Raw genomic sequence first — 6,107 nt, forward strand, 5'->3', positions numbered from 1 at the left:
CCCAAAGTGAGGTAGCAGTTTGTTCTCATAAATGATTTGTTACATTTTAATTTAAATGATAACTTTGACTTCAGTATGGAGAAATATGTAACCTGAGTTTAAAATCAAAGACTTTTTACTGTTTACAAATGCGTCCTTCACGAAAATGGTGATTTCTTACAAAAATAAGGGGAAAAAATCATTTTTGATGACTAGTGTAAGTGTACATTTTTCCTCCATTCATCATTTCTTCTCTCTAACCTCCTCACCATCTCCTAATGAGGGTCTCTAAACGCTGCCATATTTTGAAAACTAGGGAACTGTTTTTAGTTAGAAAAATATAAATATCATAACTGCTTATTGATTTCTTTTCTTACACACATATTGAAGCTGAGATAAAATTTAACCACTTTATTCCAATGTATTTGGTTTATTTTTTGTATTTCCAGTTTGTCAACTTATTGTGGACACTTTATTTCCTGCTAAATGGTCTAACTCATTGCCATTTTCTCCCCCACTTATTCTTAAGACCAGGAAGAATACTGTATCCCTAGAGTGACATGTTATTATCACCAATTTTAGAAATGAGTTTGCTTTAAGGTCAACTTGAATTTTTAACCTTCTATTTTAAATGGGAAAAACAATTACAGATGATACCAAGGGTAGTATGCTAAATTTTCTATTGTTTTTTACCCCACTATCATAAGAAAATCTGTCTCTGAGCATCATAAATGCTTCCAATTTTTTTTAACTTTTTTCCATTGCCCTTTTAGAGATTTAATCATATAACCATTGTTATATTTCATTGCTTCAATAATATTTCAAAATTTGGATTCACCCACTTCTAAGTCCCAATTTATAATGCTAGACATACTGTACTAGTTTCTATATAACCCTGAAAATTATCTCCATCATTTTCATAATGCTGTTATATATGAGTGACACCAGCTGTCTTCATCAGAACAAAATCTTTTAGCAGAACTGCACACAAGTGATAATTTGTTCCAAATGAAATCTAGGAAATATTATCACCCTCAGAGGCTACTGATACTACTTGGAATATTTATGTTGTGCTTAGAATTTTCTAAACATTGCCCCAAATCAGTTACAGAAATTAATTCATTTAATCCTACAACAACCCCTTAGGGACATTCTGCTGCCATCTGTATACCGATTTTACATACAGGAAACCCACAATAGCTACAAAGGTTGTCCAAAGCCACACATCTTAATTGTTGAGATTGAAACCTAAACAAACTAGTTTGGGAGATGTTGCCCTTCATCACCGTGTATTCCTGACTGTGTAAAATCTCTTCCCCAACCTTTCCCCAAGCAAATGCATAATTCTTGGAAATGAGTGAGGAGAAGTAGAAGGACATGTATTTAAGAAAGTCTGTATTTTTTTGTGCATTCTTTGCATTCAGAGTTCCTCATCTCCAACACTTAGTGCAGTGCTTAGTACAGTGCAAGTCATCAATAATTTTTGTTGTTGAATAAACGAATGTCTGAATGGATTACAAGACAAGTACATGATCACTTCCTGATCACCAAAGAGATAACCAAGTTATACTTCTCAAATTCTGGCATGCCAAGTGTTGAGGTGGCAACATTTTAAGAGTCAAAGGTATTACCTGAGTTTCACAATTCAAAGGTGATTGCGGTTGTACATGAGAAGGCCGGCCAGCCCACAGAGCCTGCCAATTTCAACCGGGAGTGAGCTAGACTTCAGGCATGGGGGTATAATACTGCCATGAACTGAGACCTCAACACTTCCCTGATAAAAGGCTGCTGGTTGTAGGATGCTGTAAGAAGCCCCTGGCATTGCAACTTACATTTCCCATTTAATTCTTTCCCATTTCCTACTCAGCTCGTATTCCTCCTATCTTCTCATCCTAAAGAAACGTGAAGCTAAAGAAATAAGCCAAAAAGGTAAGAGGAAAAAAAGCAGTAAATGAAGTCTTAGATATTGCTAAAGCCATTAGTAGGAGTGGAGTTTAACAAGCTGAATGAGTCTTGGACTGCGAGACTGGTCTTTTTTTTACCTCATTTATAATTTTCCTTGGTTGTGATATCCACCATAGTTCAGCAGAACTCATTTATCTTAAAAAAAAAATCAATGACTAATTTCCTGTGAAGGAGAATTAAAAAATCTGCAATGCCCTACGTTGGTTAAAAATGAGTGTTTGGTTCACTTTGTATTGTGAAGTACAAGTCAAATAATCATTGCAAGTTATTTAAACACTTGAATGAAGAAAATTGCTTTTTACTATGACTGACAGGAAATGCTGAACTCTTTGGTGGGGAGGGGAGGAGATGGTGATGGTTGTTGTCAGGTTCTGAAATTCAATTCTGTCCTGGTATGTGCATCACCCAATGTCACTTTGGCACATCTGGTGCAGATTTATAGTCTAAGGGTTTTCATATGGGATGCAAACATAGATTAAAGTAGAAGAGAACTTTAGAGCCACAAGGAAGAATATGATATTTCAAATGCATTTGATCGTTTTATTGAATTTGCCTGGAAAAATCCATTTAAAAAAAGAATTTAATTTTCATACTTGGAGCACAGGTTATAAATTCCAGCCTGTGCCTGACACTATATATGTTTTTTCATTAAATAATCAACTCCAAAGTACTCAGAAGGGTATTTGTTCTCTTCTGTTAGGCATGGAAAAGTTGGAACAGAGAATTCCTTCCATAAACTTTTCACTTGTTTTTTGTTTTTTTTCACCCCTACTGGCTTCTGCATGGGATATGTTCAAGTCCTATACATACCAAATTAGTGATTTATTAGACTTTAACAGTGTTTTTTGAAAGACAGTAATTCTGTATTTAAATTTAAAAGGTAGAGTTAGTAAAATGGTATGAGATGTATAATTATATAGAGTAATTGAGGACTTTCCAAATGAATACTTAATTTTTAGTCCTTTTTTACAGCAAAGGGGTATACAAATAATATTAATTAATAAGCAATTAGTTAACTTTGTAAATATAGATCTCTTAAGCAAGTTTCTTAACTTCTTTGAGCCTCAGCTTTCTGATCTGTACTAATCGTGCCTAGTCATAAGAAGTGACAGCTATTGTTATTATTATTAGTAGTATTATATTGTTATTATTATTACAATTGTTGATGATCATAGTTTTCAGTTACAGGACAACTCAACTTATACATGCTCTAAGCGATTAGCCTAAAAATTTTTTTCCAGTGGGAAAATTGGATGAAGGGGCTATAGGGTAAGCTATATTACTGTTCCAGTGGATAGTATCTCAAAGAAGGATGAGAGCTCATGTAGGACCTTTTAGCTACCCAATAAGACAGGAAAATAAATGCTGAGGGAACTCCAAGCTAAACAGTCTTCAAAGCTTAATGAAGGCAATCACATTCTCCCTAGAATGGATCTGCCACAGTTTTGCTCAACAGATATCATGTTACTTGTACCTTCAGGCACTTCAAGGCACCTTCAGTTACAAAAGTTATTGCAGCTCTCCTTATTTCCAAACTGTACAATGACATGTGGAGGTAAACGTGCATCCTCTATGCCAGAGAGATAGTGAGGGGCATTTTAATGGTTTAAAATAGAAACAAATAGACTTAGAGTTCCAAAGTTCAACTTCCTGATCTTTCTCCTCCTACCATTGGAATTGCAAGGTGCATGGGACATTGTCAGCACCATATTAAGTGCTCAACAAATGTTAATGATCCTTGTTATTTCTTTAGCTGAATGAAATCTGTACAGTGTAGCTAGATACCATCCTGGTTTTCTAATTAGTTTCCTCTTATGAGCAAATTTTACTTAAAGTAAAGGAATTAGGAGCAAAGGGAATTAAAGCTTGTTTCCAAAATCTACAGACAAGCCTCTTACACTTGCTTAATTTATTAATTTAATAGCATAGGATCTGAGAATTGTCTTCAGGTTTAAACTGCTGCTCTTTTAGTTTCTAATAGAAGGTCTCAAAGTACTGAGAAAAGATCTTTGCTACTAAAATACTCTGCAGCTAGTTTATTAGCCTATTAACAAAAGTTGTCATGCAAATTTTGTTCTGGGAAGGAAAAACATTTATGCTGTAGGAGTTTCCTTTCCAAATTATTCTGGAAACACAAGTGCATTTATGAAGGTAATTTGCTTTCAAAACGAAATTCGTATATCTATACGAAATCATTTTGATTTAATAATGTAGAGTAGATAATTACTTAAATAACTTTCTGCCCATTTTATCAGAGAGTTTGGATAGTTAGATATAGCTCTGGATATAGATAATTTTCCTACTTTTTCCATTCTATCTTTAATTGGAGCCTCTGTGTATAGCTTCTGAATTCCTATAACCAGTTTTGTGGGTGATGGTGTATAAAACTAGGGAGTTCTTTCAAAGCAAAATAGGGCCATTTGGGAAGATGGAGAAAACCTAGTGGAGCATCACACAAAAGCAGGATAAAATGGTATATCTGAAGGAACACAGAACTTACCTTAATTTTTTTTTGAAAACTTACAAACTTTTTCATACAAAATTGTAAAATAAAATCCTAATAAAAAAGCAAACGTCACTTTTATTAAAATAAAAATTAAAAAAAAAATAAAAGAACCTCCTTATACTCCTCTCTATAAAGGAGTGAGCAACTTGTGGAGGCACCCAGATTTCTGCAGGGCACACTGTGCTAGGAGGTAATTATAACAAATTTGGCTCTTTGATGCCTGGGAGTTAGGTAAACATTTTGTTTAAAGCATTTTGATGGGCAATTTCAAAAGAAGTTATTAGAGGAAGTTGCTAAGGGGATTTAAATTAAAGGAAATAGACACATTATAACAAATATCTGTAAAACAAAATATTAGAAACTTGTAAATATAAATGGATAATGGTCTGTCCCTGATACAATGTTGAAAACTATTATGTATTTTCTTCTTTCATGGATCTCAGGATCAATGAAAAATGAATGGGCTGTTTTAAATTATGAGTGAGAAGTAGGACCCTTTTCTTTTAAAATTTGCTTCTCTGTTGAGCAGAGACACTACACAGTTACAGCATTCACCCCAAGGATTTCTGCATTATCTTTTTTTTGCCATTTTTCTGTTACACAAGGATATTACAACTGCTTGTCTTCAGATAGTTTTATCTGATATTAAGCAACCAATTTTTTTTAGAAGACTGTGAAATGAGAGATTTCACTGTCAACCAAGGAAACATCTGAAAAGCAGCCTTCTATTGCCTGCAGAAATAGTTTAGTCTAAGAATTTTTATGTTGTATTTAAACAACAGAGCAATTTGTTTAGATTTGCCTGTTTCAGATTTAACACTAAGAACAGAATAACAGCTATAAACTGTACGTTTTATGGGTTGACTTTCAAAAGTCAACAAAGTTGACCTCCATTCTTTCATACTTTACAGAAGTAGGTTTTTTTTTATTCTATTACCTTTGGTAACCTAATAAACCTTCTACTTAGCAAAATATCATAATAGCCATACATTTCAAACTTTGATATTTTGCTTTTGAATGAAACCAAAAAATATGATTTATCATTTTAAAATATTGGGGTGTTCTTCCTTCTGGAATATGGCACTCCCTACCTTAGGCTTACATTTAGATTTAAAATTTGAACAAGTAATTATTTTTAAGTTTTGTATTCTCAAAAAAACTTCATCAGGGAACTTGCTACTTACTTGATCATTTTATAATAATTCATTGACTTTTGTTCCATTATATTCTGGCAGAAGATGTGAATCTCCCCTGAAGTGCAGGAGTCCCTGATTTGCATCCTGCAGCAGGGTATGAAACTCAGAATGTCTTTATCTTGGGCAGAAGAAAAACAGAGATGTTAAGAGATTTTGTCTTGTTTTGTTTTTTCTTATGTGCAGAAACTTGGGAATGGGTTTGTAGTTAGGTCAGCAATGGTTATTTTCAAAAGCATTTTCACCCATGAAAATTGTATTCTACAACTCATCTTCCCCACTGAGTTTGGCAAGTGAACTTCAGTCTGCATTTCACCTGTTGTATGACAATTGACATATTCTGGGACTCTGCTTTTAACTATTCTAATAATAGAAACATAAAGTAAGACAAATATGAGATTCCTGGAAGACATCTGGAATCTTTTAATAATCCATATGAAAAGGTTTGAGAATCTGATTTTTGA

At 33.7% G+C, this 6,107-nt stretch overlaps 1 protein-coding gene across 3 annotated transcripts in view; it reads left to right on the forward strand.

The window, feature by feature from the left end:
• The window catches only part of FAR2 (fatty acyl-CoA reductase 2), a 168,482-nt gene that overhangs the window by 61,979 nt on the left and 100,396 nt on the right, over positions 1–6,107 (forward strand). The window lies entirely within an intron of this gene.

The sequence above is a fragment of the Tamandua tetradactyla genome, chromosome 7 (assembly GCF_023851605.1).
Source record: "Tamandua tetradactyla isolate mTamTet1 chromosome 7, mTamTet1.pri, whole genome shotgun sequence".
Classification (NCBI taxonomy): Eukaryota; Metazoa; Chordata; class Mammalia; order Pilosa; family Myrmecophagidae; genus Tamandua; species Tamandua tetradactyla.